This window comes from Odontesthes bonariensis, chromosome 14 (assembly GCF_027942865.1).
Source record: "Odontesthes bonariensis isolate fOdoBon6 chromosome 14, fOdoBon6.hap1, whole genome shotgun sequence".
In the NCBI taxonomy this organism is placed as follows: domain Eukaryota; kingdom Metazoa; phylum Chordata; class Actinopteri; order Atheriniformes; family Atherinopsidae; genus Odontesthes; species Odontesthes bonariensis.
In genome coordinates this window covers 14727951-14742372 of record NC_134519.1, presented here as the reverse complement: position 1 = coordinate 14742372, position 14422 = coordinate 14727951, and the positions used below count along the sequence as shown (strand labels likewise).

Here is a 14422-nt window from a genome sequence, read left to right as displayed (position 1 = left end):
AATGGTTTGCCACGCTTGCTCCCTTTGTTTTTTAACTGTGGCAGTATTTCCTTTGTGTTTTATTTTCTCCTTCACCTCTTCATATGCTTCCATTAATAATTCTTGCTCCGCTGGGGAGGAATACGCCGCCCTTGTTGCCATGGTGAATCACTGAATCTATGATCGATCGTGGGGTCTATTTAAGCAAGCCGTGTGCAGCACTTATCCAGGATCGCTTTCACCTGGCTTAATGAATCCGTGTCTGCTCATCCTGGATTGGCCTTTGTGCAACCAACTAAGCATGGGGGCCCATGTTTTGGATTCCTTGAACCTGGCTAAGTAATTAATCCTGGATGTCTAAATCCTACTTTTGTGCAACGGGCCCCAGGTTTTGAGTTTCAGTCTTGTTATTGTTTTTCCACCTCACTCTGGTCTTTGGTTCATTCACATCATTAGTTCATTCACTGCACCCGTTAGTCATTGTCACCAGCTGTACTCACTCTCCAATCACTCCCAGCCCTCTATTTAGTCTCTTGTCTCCCCTGTCTGTTTGTCGGATCTTTGTGCTTGTCACCTGCCCGTCATGCCCTGCCACAACCTGTTCAGTCCAGAGATAAGTATTTATTTGTTCCAATGTTATTTTGCCTGAATTAAACCAACCTTTCTTCTGAAGTCTGCATCCGTGTCCTTCCCTAAACCGCACCCTGACATGTTTGTAGTGGGTAAACATGAGATATTACTGTAGATTTTAGAACATAAATAAATAGTTTGTTCCCAACAAAATTGCAGATAGCAGAGTTAAATGGTACTTTTATCAAACTTTAATGTTTCAGTTTAGCACTTTCTATGGGAAACGTTTTTTGCATTCCAAAGTTCAAAATCTGAGTTTTAGTTTCAAAACATATTTTTGCAATTTCAAATATTTATTCCAAATGAACAAACATGTCCTTGAAATGGCTCGATATTTATGATTCTATAGGATGCAGTAATCTACAGATAGCTGACCTTTAGTGCTATAAATTGTTCAACTCGCACATGCTGAGTTACATCGAGCAGTGACTCACATCAGGTAAAGACATCTTAAAACTGTTGTAGTATATTCGAGAGAGGTCGCAGAGCCGGTAGAGATGAGTGATGAAGGAGTCTGCTGACACGAACTTAATCGAACCAAGAAATCTTTATTTCTGTCGTCAGGTTCGTGTCCAATTTACAGAAAATGCATCTTCTGGAGAAAGTCTGTGTCCAATAGCCCTATGAAATCCTCTCTGCCTTGAAGAGAGAAGAGCAAGCCTTTTCAAGGGATTCAGTCCCCAGCCTCTGTCATGTCCGGGCATCTAGCCAAGAGATATGGTCTGATTTTAAGGATGTCTCCTATCAAATCTACCTTATTTGGTCATGTTAAGTGTTTATTTTCCAGTGTATCTCAGTGCCTTGCACGGAGACGCGCGTAACAATTATGCACTTGATGAAACTAACCAGCTGTGTACTCAGTGAACTCAGTAAGGCCTGTTCCTCCATTTTGTCTGTGGGTCCATACACCTCACTGTTTTGGTTCATAAGCCTGAAACCATGGGGGTAGAAAAGCAAGTCTGATGTCTATGCAGTCATTGGTTGACTGCAGTTAATAAATTCATTAACTTAAATGCGGAAATGTGTGTGGCCTGCTGTGATATAAATGGGCCACAACATTTTTCTGCCATTTTAGGAATATACTTTTAGTCCCTTTTCCACTTAAGCCAATATTTCTCACAGAACTTTTTACATATCATATTTAAATCCAGCCTAAACTCTCCATTTGGTATAAAATATATTTTTGTTCTCTGATTTGCTGATAAACCTTTGTGGCATACTTAGGGATGCTCAGTTGCTGAGAGACTTATCAACACTCCTGTGTGGGAATGTTGATTCAAAGACACAGATGGGGGATTTCAAACCCAGTAAAAAACATTAATTTTATTTACCTTAACCTTTGTCCTCGGAAAACAATTTGAAGGGCTCTCTCCCACATGACCTTTCTCCTTTATCTGCCATAATGCAGCTGGAAAACATTGACACTCTAATGCCAACTAGCAAGCTTTCCGTGAACAGAACCCCTTTCATGTGAAAATGGAGGGAGAATCCAGACCAAATGTCTTCCTCCTTAGTTGGACATGTAAATCAAAGGTGACACCTATCTGCCTTTTCATCTCACAGGACAAAAAACAGACCTATAACACCTCTAGGAAAATAACTGTTTTATTCAGATACGCTCTTGTTTTGATGCAGCATTTTCTGACATCACCTGCCTCTTAGGCCCCGAGACGCAAGAGGAAGAAAACGTCAACTTACCAGAGGCACTGAAGGCCCCTCCCGCTGAACCAACGAACAGATACCTCACCCCTCCTGAGCAGCAAAGCCCGAGAGTTAACAAGTGGTGGTTGTTAACTCTCGGTCAATTCAAACAACAACTCTTGAAGTAGCACTGTGAGCCTGATTTAACATAAACGAAAAATTTCCTTTTCAGGATTTTAGGATACCTTTATCAAGGCTTATTTAATTCAATGAATGCTAAACTTTTCTTGGTATTTTTAAGTCAAAGCAGAACATTATAATTATTTGATGGTTTATGTATACATAATGACATCCCGAATAAGATTGACGATTTTCATCCTGTATCACCACTAGGGAGAGCTAAACAGAAATGATGAAGATTGCTTTGGAGTAACTAATATTTCTGTTAGAAGAAACAAACGCGTTTTCAGTTTCAAGATGTTGAAATAATTCTGCTCCCAATTATTTAGTTATTGTTTGTACAATATCGCTTGCATAAAATCAAAATCATTTGTGTGCATGTTTTCAGTGGATTACGTGTAAGTGCATACTACTGTATGTTTACAGTTTTTAAAGTTTACCAGTATATACGACGGATGTGAAAATGCCTTGTGTCGTCTATTAGACTGAAGTTACGTTTGGATTTTTTGTCACTTTTCTTTATTTAAAGAGAAAAATGAGGTCTGATTAAAATGATTATTTCTTGGGTCAATGTAGAAAGAACTGCGCTACCAGTTTTGTTGCATACGCAGTTTATCACAGCCTTCATTTGAACATGTACAGTTGTTATGAGAAAAAATCTGACACAATTTTCAAGATAATGCATGAGATGCTACTGACACAGCACAGTGGCTCAGTGATAAACAGAATGATCGGAATTAAATCAAAAACATTTCTGTAGCAAGATTACTTTATGGTAGAAGATTTTATTGAGGGTTAAATTATCTTTGTTAAAAGCATTGTTGCAATCCAAATTGTCTGAAGTCCGTTTCACTATCTTAAAAAACCTGTGTTCACTTCATCAAATCAGCGATTCAGTAAATGAAATGTTCACATCTGCAACACATCTTAAGCTTTATCCTAAAATATTCCCCTAAATTATTTCCCAGCATTATTCTCAGTTATTTTCTGTAAGCATTTTGTATCCTCGAATACGCTCAGGAATCCCTGTCTTTCCTCCTCTTGTCTCCTCTCTCCCTCTATTTTCTGTCTCTCCTCCGCTCTTCTTCTTTCTTCCTCTCTTCTCCTCGCCTCCTCCCTTCTCTTTTCCTCTTCTCTCCTCTGTCTTTCCTCATCTCGTCTCCTCTCTTCCTCTCTATTCCTCCGCTCTTCTTCTTTCCTCCTCCCTTCTACTTTCCTCTTGATCCCTGGAATTGCTTATCAAAACAGTCTTTACACTTGTATTCATAAGTATCAGGTGGCCTGTAGTATTCACCTCCGTTGAACACAAATACGTCTTTTCCATGAATTTTACCACGATACAAATCATGATTGGATATGCATGGAGACAGGACGTCATTACACATGCAGCATCTCAGCCCGTTGCCCATGTTTCTCTCTCTTGGTAAATTGTTCCCCATTTTTGATGAATTGTCAAGCAGTTATGTGGTTGTTTTCATGTGAATCCACGTATTTCTGTAAAACAAATATACACACATGAGAAACATTTAAAAGAACACATACAGTGCCTTCCATAATATTTGTGACTGTATTTTTTTTTCTAATTCCTCCTCTGCTCTTCATTGTAAAATTCTAAGTGAAATAATTCATATGTGATTAAAGTGCACATTCCAGGCTTTAATTCAAAGTAATCTTCGTTAATCAAGTTCTACCATGTGAATGGCTCCGGGCCGGATGATGCGATCTATGAACGGATCCAAAACGGATCCGGGCCAGATGATGTGATCTATGAACGGATCCAAAACGGATCCGGGCCGGATGATGTGATCTATGAACGGATCCAAAACGGATCCGGGCCAGATGATGTGATCTATGAACGGATCCAAAACGGATACGGGCCAGATGTGGCATTTAATGTGTGGATCCGTGCTCTGGATCTGTTACGGATCCGTTCCTGAGCCTACCCTAAATCCGGAATGAATCCGGTCTGGCGTCCGTTTGCTATCTGGGCATCCTGACTGGTAGCATCTCAGTGTGGTTCGGGAGCTGCACAGCCATGGACCGTAAGGCCCTACGCAGTGTAGTCCGATCTGCATCTACCACACAAGATGTCTTCGTAGAGCTGGCAGAATCCTAAAAGATTGCCATCACCCATCTTTCAGACTGTTCACTATGCTGCCTTCTGGTAGGCTGCACAGAAGCATCCGGTCTCGCACCCACAGAATGGAGAACAGTTTCTATACTAAGGCCATCAGGCTTCTAAATGGACTATAATGCACTCTCATCACTTACACACTTGAACCTTTATACTTTACACATGCCTACCTCCAATGCTGTTTCCACTGCAACTTGCAATATTTCACAATATTGTATTTTTTTATGTTACCTTATGTTCTAGGTTAGTATAGGTCTTAGATTAGCATAGGCTATTATGTGTATTATATGTTCAATATAGCTCTTGTAATTAGCGTAAAATGTATATTGTAGTATCCACATTGCCTATTTATTGTTACTGTTTTTATTTTAGAGTACTTATGTCATGACATGTTACAGCATGTTATGTCTTGTTATGGTAGCTGCTGTACGGTGTCCTGTCCTAAGAATTTCAGTGCCCAGTCCGACTCTGTTGTTCTGTGTATCTGACAATAAAAGACTTGATGTGACAGGTTTCCTAGTAATAAATAAACATCTCCAAACGCAGTTCTGGAACAAGGTTTAAAAATGTCGGCACAATAGATTTCAAATAGAAGGGGTTAGGGTAAAAAAACACTAAATAAGCTTGTTACATTACCTTAATGTGGAGGCTTGGGTGGAGAGTGCTATCTGTGCCACGGAGCTGAGAGTGAACCTGAAAGTAACATTCCCAGTGAGAGAAGTAAAAACACCTCGTTCCAGTAAACAGGGGTGAATGTCCGGCCCTAAACTTGTACTTCTTTCTTTATTCGTGTTTCCCTGTTTTGCACTTTCATGCTGACATAAATAGAGGATGCATTTGATATGATGGATTTTACACGGCAAAATTAAAGGGACCGGTCTGATGGATTCCCAACCCTAGTATCAAGTAAAATACCTATCGCTATCCACAGCTTGAGTATATAAGTTAAACACAAAACACTTAATAAGCTTGTTACATTACCTTAATGTGGAGGCTTGGGTGGAGAGTGCTATCTGTGCCACGGAGCTGAGAATGAACCTGAACATTCCGAGAGAGAGAGAGAGAGAGAGAGAGAGAGAGAGAGAGAGAGAGAGAGAGAGAGAGAGAGAGAAACCACATAATTCCATTTCTAGGGGGCGCCACTGAGCCATTTTGCTCCGCCCACACATGATACCCTTTACATACGTATGAGGTTGTCAGGGTGGACGTGTGTGCCAAGTTTCATGACTTTGCAATGATGATAAGGCCTTCAAATCAGAAACACCATCACACGATTTTCACCGCCTGGCCACACCCACACCGTTCAGAGTTTGGAAAAGTTTCTCCAAGATTTTTTCCCTCCATGTCTTAAGAGTAACCTGGCCAAGTTTGAAGCTTGTAGCATTAAATGACGTTTCCGACCACCAGCAGGTGGCGCTGTAGGTGGATGTCACATATGTTATATGTGCGCATTCAGGCTGGGTCCAGCAATCACGGTATGAAGGTTGGGACAAATTGGATAATGTGTGTGGAAGTTATAAGTGACTTAATTTTTTAGTCATAAATTTGAGGCGTCGCCACGGCCACGCCCTTTGAGGTTTGATTCCCCCCCCCATGTCTTAAGAGCTACCTGGCCAAGTTCCTGTGGACGTGGGACCATGGCGAAATGAGACCTGGGCATGATGAATGAGTGTACCGAATTTCGTCGTCCCACGCTAAACTAACCCCAATGCGGGGACCATTTTTAAACATCGTAGGGGGCACTACAGTGTCAATGAAAGACTCCCAAAAATATAAAGTTTAGATTCTTTCATGTCGTCGACTGGCAGGTGGTGCTTGAAAATTTCATGAGTTTTCGAGCACCTTTTGCAAAGAATCGGACGGAAAAACGGAAGGAAGACGGCGGAATAATAATAAACCTTACAGATACAATACGGTCCTTGCAGTTTCACTGCTCGGTCCCTAACTAGACAGCTGCAAGCAGCTGTATGTTTCAGTGTAGTCATTATTGTCATTAAATATGTTTATCAGCAAAGTCATGCTATAGAATAAAACAGATATTTTAAATGAATACATGCAATAAAAGGTCAAAATTAAACAGAAAACTTTTCAAAACTCCAGTTCCAGTAACTTCACTCTTCATTCAGAGAAGCTTATATCAGAGACGCCACTAAAACCTGTTTTTCAAGTGATGTTTTCAACAGATTTTCAAAAGAAAAGTATAAAAAAACTGTAAGATACTTGAAAAGGTCACAAGAAAAACAATAATTTTCAGCTAATCTCCAGATAAATTACGTGTTGTTGCAGCTCTAATTTAGCAACACAATAGAGCAGATGTAAAACATGCTGGAATTTAAGTTTGTTTGTGGGATGAAGAGACATTTTTATTCAGTGAAGACAGGTAAGTGAAGACGGAGAAACAAGGAAAAACTGGTCTGCCGTGTACAGATTGTACTGGAACATGGAGGTGGGTTATGATCAAGGTGATGGAATTTAAAAACCTTGAAAAACCTGTCTGACTCACTGAGTTACACAACAAGAAAACCTCCATCCATTGTCTTTAAGAGATAAAGAGCAGAGAGTTTCTGTGTCTGACTTCAATGGAAGAAACCGCAATTATTCCCACAAATTAAAACACACTGTGATTTATTTTGGGAATAAAACAATAAATAATATGTTTCTAATCAACAACAATGTAAATGATAATCATGCAGATTTTTCTTTAAAGTTCTTCGAGTGATCAAACTGGACCTGAAATAAGAAGTGAACATATTCCCGAAATATTACAGAGCAGAAACAAACAGGAAGGTTACTGAAGACAAAGTCCAAACTCACCGTTCGTTCAAGCCAAGTGTTGAAGAACACGACGCTCCGCTCCACAGACACAGTTGAGCTGCTTCCTGGAATCAGTCAGAGCTCCACCCCTGATGGGGGCAGGACAGGTATGTTAGCTCGATTCTTTCATTGGAAGCTCAAGAACAAGCCGCAGGAATCTCAAGTTAAACGAGATGTGTGCACATTGGGGCATACGCTGGATGTCGTACCTTACAGATAAAATAGGGTCCTTGCAGTTTCACTGCTCGGTCCCTAACTAGACAGCTGCAAGCAGCTGTATGTTTCAGTGTAGTCATTATTGTCATTAAATGTGTTTCTCAGTAAAGTCATGCTATAGAATAAAACAGATATTTTAAATGAATACATGCAATAAAAGGTCAAAATTAAACAGAAAACTTTTCAAAACTCCAGTTCCAGTAACTTCACTCTTCATTCAGAGAAGCTTATATCAGAGACGCCACTAAAACCTGTTTTTCAAGTGATGTTTTCAACAGATTTTCAAAAGAAAAGTATAAAAAAACTGTAAGATACTTGAAAAGGTCACAAGAAAAACAATAATTTTCAGCTAATCTCCAGATAAATTACGTGTTGTTGCAGCTCTAATTTAGCAACACAATAGAGCAGATGTAAAACATGCTGGAATTTAAGTTTGTTTGTGGGATGAAGAGACATTTTTATTCAGTGAAGACAGGTAAGTGAAGACGGAGAAACAAGGAAAAACTGGTCTGCCGTGTACAGATTGTACTGGAACATGGAGGTGGGTTATGATCAAGGTGATGGAATTTAAAAACCTTGAAAAACCTGTCTGACTCACTGAGTTACACAACAAGAAAACCTCCATCCATTGTCTTTAAGAGATAAAGAGCAGAGAGTTTCTGTGTCTGACTTCAATGGAAGAAACCGCAATTATTCCCACAAATTAAAACACACTGTGATTTATTTTGGGAATAAAACAATAAATAATATGTTTCTAATCAACAACAATGTAAATGATAATCATGCAGATTTTTCTTTAAAGTTCTTCGAGTGATCAAACTGGACCTGAAATAAGAAGTGAACATATTCCCGAAATATTACAGAGCAGAAACAAACAGGAAGGTTACTGAAGACAAAGTCCAAACTCACCGTTCGTTCAAGCCAAGTGTTGAAGAACACGACGCTCCGCTCCACAGACACAGTTGAGCTGCTTCCTGGAATCAGTCAGAGCTCCACCCCTGATGGGGGCAGGACAGGTATGTTAGCTCGATTCTTTCATTGGAAGCTCAAGAACAAGCCGCAGGAATCTCAAGTTAAACGAGATGTGTGCACATTGGGGCATACGCTGGATGTCGTACCTTACAGATAAAATAGGGTCCTTGCAGTTTCACTGCTCGGTCCCTAACTAGACAGCTGCAAGCAGCTGTATGTTTCAGTGTAGTCATTATTGTCATTAAATGTGTTTCTCAGTAAAGTCATGCTATAGAATAAAACAGATATTTTAAATGAATACATGCAATAAAAGGTCAAAATTAAACAGAAAACTTTTCAAAACTCCAGTTCCAGTAACTTCACTCTTCATTCAGAGAAGCTTATATCAGAGACGCCACTAAAACCTGTTTTTCAAGTGATGTTTTCAACAGATTTTCAAAAGAAAAGTATAAAAAAACTGTAAGATACTTGAAAAAGTCACAAGAAAAACAATAATTTTCAGCTAATCTCCAGATAAATTACGTTATGTTGCAGCTCTAATTTAGCAACACAATAGAGCAGATGTAAAACATGCTGGAATTTAAGTTTGTTTGTTGGATGAAGAGACATTTTTATTCAGTGAAGACAGGTAAGTGAAGAAGGAGAAACAAGGAAAAACTGGTCTGCCGTGTACAGACTGTACTGGAACATGGAGGTGGGTTATGATCAAGGTGATGGAATTTAAAAACCTGTCTGACTCACTGAGTTACACAACAAGAAAACCTCCATCCATTGTCTTTAAGCTTTAACAGCAGAGAGTTTCTGTGTCTGACTTCAATGGAAGAAACCGCAATTATTCCCACAAATTAAAACACACTGTGATTTATTTTGGGAATAAAACAATAAATAATATGTTTCTAATCAACAACAATGTAAATGATAATCATGCAGATTTTTCTTCAAAGTTCTTCGAGTGATCAAACTGGACCTGAAATAAGAACATGTTCCCGAAATATTACAGAGCAGAAACAAACAGGAAGGTTACTGAAGACAAAGTCCAAACTCACCGTTCGTTCAAGCCAAGTGTTGAAGAAGACGACGCTCCGCTCCACAGACATAGCTGAGCTGCTTCCTGGAATCAGTCAGAGCTCCACCCCTGATGGGGGCAGGACAGGTATGTTAGCTCGATTCTTTCATTGGAAGCTCAAGAACAAGCCACAGGAATCTCAAGTTAAACGAGATGTGCGCACGTTGGGGCATGCGCTGGACGTCGTAGTCGCGAAGCTCTTTCCACACACACGATACCCTTTACATACGTACAAGGTCGTCAGGGTGGACGTGTGTGCCAAGTTTCATGACCTTGCGATCAGAGGTGTCAAGTAACAAAGTACAAATACTTCGTTACTGTACTTAAGTACACTTTTTAGGTATCTGTACTTTACTCCATTATGGCCCTGTCACACTGTTGCGTATGAGAGAAGCGTATGAGTTGCGTATGAAAATTAATAATATAATTTTCATACGCACGAAAAGTCCTTGAAAATAAAGAATTGTGCGTATACTTACCGTATTGAACCTATGAGTAGCGTATGAGTAGCTTATGGTCAGCGCATTGACAGCGTATGGATAGCAAATGTTAGCAAATGTCAGCGTATGAACAACGTATAACCAGCGTACTCTGCGTATGACTAGCGTATGAGTAGCATATGAACTGCGCATGCCCAGCGTACGTTTCAACGCGCCTATATCAGCAGCCTTTCCACATTGCTCCATTATTGCAGTAGACCACGCGCTATCAACATCTCTCGAGACATTCATCTCGATCATGCCTCCCAAGAAGCAATCGTCGTTTGCCCGGGCCCTGGGCCGAGGCCGAGGTCGAGGAAAAGGCAAAAAAACACAAGAATCATTCTCACCCAAACCTGCTGAAATGCCTGATGCACCTACGGCTGAATAGTTACATGCTTCTGAGCGATCAAGATCCCCAACTCCTCCTTCTGACCGCTCCCGTGAATCGTCGGTTGCGTCAGATATGTCAGTTGCCGCCTCCCATCTCCGCCCGTCTGGCGGAGATGGAGGCGGCAGACGGGCGGAGGCTATAAATACGCTAGCTGTACGGTACACCTTCATGCCAACATATGGCAACTTATGTCCAGCGTTCTCGACCTATCAGTAACGTACCTATATCGTACCTCTAGCGTATTCAGCCTATACCTAGCGTATGCTTAGCGTATTAACCATATGCACAAAAGTTTTGAGCATGTTCAAAAATTTATTTCTGCCTCAGCGTATGCCAACGTATGCCAGCGTGCTTGAAACGTATACAACCTATGCCTAACGTTCCCCAAGCGTATGTCAGCGTATACCAGCGTATGAGTGATAATTTTCATACGCTGGCATACGCTAGTGCCATACGCAACAGTGTGACAGGGCCATTACTTATTTTTCTGCCTACTTCCGACTTCTACTCATTACATTTTCACACAAGTATCTGTACTTTCTATTCCTTACATTTTCAAAACAAACAGCCTCGTTACTCTTGGCTTCAGTCTTTTTTTTTTTTTAACTCTTGGCTTCTGTTTAATGTTTATGTATTTCACGTCATGTGCGCCATCCAATACAGATCAGTGGCGCCATCCACACCTTGTGAGAAGGAGTGTAATTGGATGAATCGTATAACGCAAACACTCATCGGTTAGGCTATTCGTCAAATTTGTGCTGACACACAAGGAAATCATCATTCGTCAGAAGCAAGCAGGTGTTCTACAAACTGCAAACGCAAAGCTGCGCGAAGTGTGTGCCACGCCACAAGTCGGACACAGGCGAGAACGTATCGGGAGATGGAGACGGAGATCAACAAGACCTTCCTCATCCTTGGCCCTATCTCAAATAATTTTTCGAAATAGTCGGGTGCAAAAATGACTCATGGAAAATGCAATGCAAACTCTGCACACCCAAGACCCACGTGTAGAACTAATCAGTTTTCAAATTAAGCTTGCAATTCATATAGTGGCATCTACCTTTTTTTTTAAATTTAATTTAATTTTTTTATTTAAAGGTTACTTTATACTTTTATACTTTAAGTAGGTTTTGGAGCACATACTTTTTCACTTTTACTTGAGTAAAGAGGTCAAGTTGATACTTCAACTTTTACCAGAGTGTTTTTAAACTGCAGTATCTATACTTCTACTTAAGTAACAAATGTGTGTACTTTTGACACCACTGCTTGCGATGATGATAAGGCTTTCAAATCACCAACGCCATCACATGATTTTCACCGCCTGGCCACGTCCACACCGTTTAGAGTTTGGAAAGGTTATTCAATAAATTTTTCTCCCCATGTCTTAAGAGTAACCTGGCCAAGTTTGAAGCGTTTAGCATTAAATCTGTAGGACAAGTTCGATCATATGCAAGGCGTGGAATCGGGCAAAAATGGCACCAAAACGCATCTTCCATCCAAAATGGCCGCCTTCCTGTGTACGTCGGACCATGGCGGCAAGAGACTTTTTTGTGCGTCTGGGCACGATGAATGACTGTACCGAATTTCGTCATCCCACACAAAACTAAGCCCAATGCGGGGACCATTTTTAAATATCGTAGGGGGCGCCAATGAGCCATTTTGCTTCACAGACACACAAAACCCTTTTTATACGTACGAGGTGGTAAGGGTGGACGTGTGGGGCAAGTTTCATAACCTTGCGATGATACGGCTTTCAAATCACAAACGCCATTACACGATTTTCACCGCCTTGCCACGGCCACGCCCTTTGAAGTTTGAAAAAGTTTCTCCATGAATTTTCCCCCTCCATGTCCGTTTGAAGCGTGTAGCATTAAATCTGTAGGAGGAGTTCGATCAAATGCGAGGTGTGGAAAAAAAAAGACTTTTTCAACCACCAGCAGGTGGCGCTATAGGATGTCACTATGATAATATGTACGCGTTCAGGCTGGGTCCAGCATTCACCGTAGTGTAACAAATTTAGAGACCACTGTTACGCTGTATAATTCAAATAACAAACAGCTGACAGTGGGTTTGTATCAGTGTTAATTTCGTCAACCAGGACAATGCCGAAAATATTTCGTCAACGCCCCTTTTTCCCGTGACGATGACGAGACGATGACGCACGAAATTGCTTCCAGAAAATAAAAATATGACGAGAATAAAAAATTATTTTCGTTAACAAGACTAAGACGAGACGAAATGTACAAGCCATGGACGAATGGACATTAAAAAATTTAATTGTTTATAATTAATTTGTAATTTGTAATTGTTAATTGATTTTCTCGAACTTCATAGAAGATTACGCGCTGTTGCCGTTTTTGTCCCTGCGCGGCTCAATCAAGTTCAGTGTATCGAGTTCAGTTGAGTTTCGGCCAGGTCAACTGACGCAGCCGGTAGCTAGTTCAAATTTGCAGCCTGAGTCCAGTCATGGCGTCGGGCTCGGATACCGGTGTGCGGTTCGTTGGAGCTGGGCGCAAACAACGCCTGGATGTATGGAGCCATTTCAATTATAACGCGAAGGACAACAAAACAACCTGCATGATAATAATTGATCATGCCGCTGATGCCGGTGGTGGCCAAGATGTGGGGGGACCGGAGGAAGGACGCCGCCAAAGAGTCTGCGGCTTCAAAATGGCAGGGAAGAACACGACGAATCTCAAGCGACATCTGAGGTGCCAACATGCTGCCATATGGAAGAAGGTAAGGAACGGGTGGGCCTGTCGGTTCTTAAAAGCTATTTAACGGGCCCTAGTAGTAGTACCGCCTGTATTCTTGTCATCTACTACTAGCCATTAGTTAGCTAACTAGCTCTGACAGCGTCACGCTGAGGGTGTTATTCTAGAATGCGTTGTTAGGGTGTTATTCTATTCTAGAATGCGCTGCTGAGGGTGGCAGCATGTTGGAGTAGCTCTGTACCTCACATTGAGATTTTTCTTTTTTTCTAAATTTCATTCCTGTTATTTCTTGGAAGAAATTGCATTTTTTGGACAACTGTTCCTTCCTGCCTTGGATGCTGTGCAGCTGGATTAATTTTTCCCAATACTTTTGTATATTTTACTCTCTTGTCATGATGCATCACCATAGCAACAAGGTGGTTTACAACAGGGAGCAGCTGATTAACATTGGAAAAGCAGAAATAATTCGACAACTGAAGCCAGAAATCCCACTGGAATTGAAAAGGAGGCGTCGTGGATGCAGAGCAGGAGCAAAGAGGAGAGAAAGAAAGAAGAATTTCAAACCATCTCTGCCATCCTGCATCATGGGAAATGTAAGATCGTTAGCTAACAAGTTGGATGAACTTTTAGCCTTGATAAGGACTCAGCAAGAATATCGGGAATGTAGCATTATGTGTTTTACTGAGACATGGCTACAGGATCATATACCCGACTCCAGCGTCTCTCTGCCGGGCTTCCTGACTGTACGAGCAGATCGAGATTTAAAGAGTAGCAGGAAAAGGAAAGGGGGTGGATTGGCAGTGCTTGTCAACAACAGATGGTGTCACCCAGGACATGTTACTGTGAAGAGTCGTACCTGCAGTCCTGACATTGAACTATTGGCAGTAAGTTTTCGTCCATATTATTTGCCAAGAGAGTTCACCAGTGTTGTTTTGGTGGCTGTTTACATTCCACCCTCAGCTGTTGCCGACACTGCATGTGATGTCATCAGTTCCGTTGTTGCTCAGATACAGACACAACACCCCAATTCTTTTGTGGCAATATCTGGTGATTTTAATCATGCCTCACTCTCTGCTACACTGCCAACTTTTCAACAGTTTGTCAGCTGCTCTACCAGAGAAAACAAGACATTGGATTTGTTTTACACAAATGTCAAGGATTCATACATTTCCAAATCAAGACCTCCCCTGGGAAAATCAGATC

The 14422-nt window shown here is 41.0% G+C and overlaps 1 protein-coding gene across 5 annotated transcripts in view; it reads right to left on the bottom strand.

Moving 5' to 3' along the window:
- The window catches only part of LOC142398849 (uncharacterized), a 48177-nt gene extending 38475 nt beyond the window's left edge, over positions 1–9702 (bottom strand). For 2 of the 5 annotated variants that reach the window (XM_075483061.1, XM_075483063.1), the window contains exon 1: positions 7379–7483. The gene's annotated coding sequence lies outside the window, so the exon portion shown is untranslated. Of the gene's footprint in view, positions 1–3195; positions 3925–5200; positions 5258–5545; positions 5603–7378; positions 7484–9612 lie in introns of those variants that run through there. The other 3 variants (XR_012772829.1, XR_012772828.1, XM_075483064.1) reach the window with 3 other exon arrangements.
- Positions 9703–14422: the final 4720 nt, after the last annotated feature.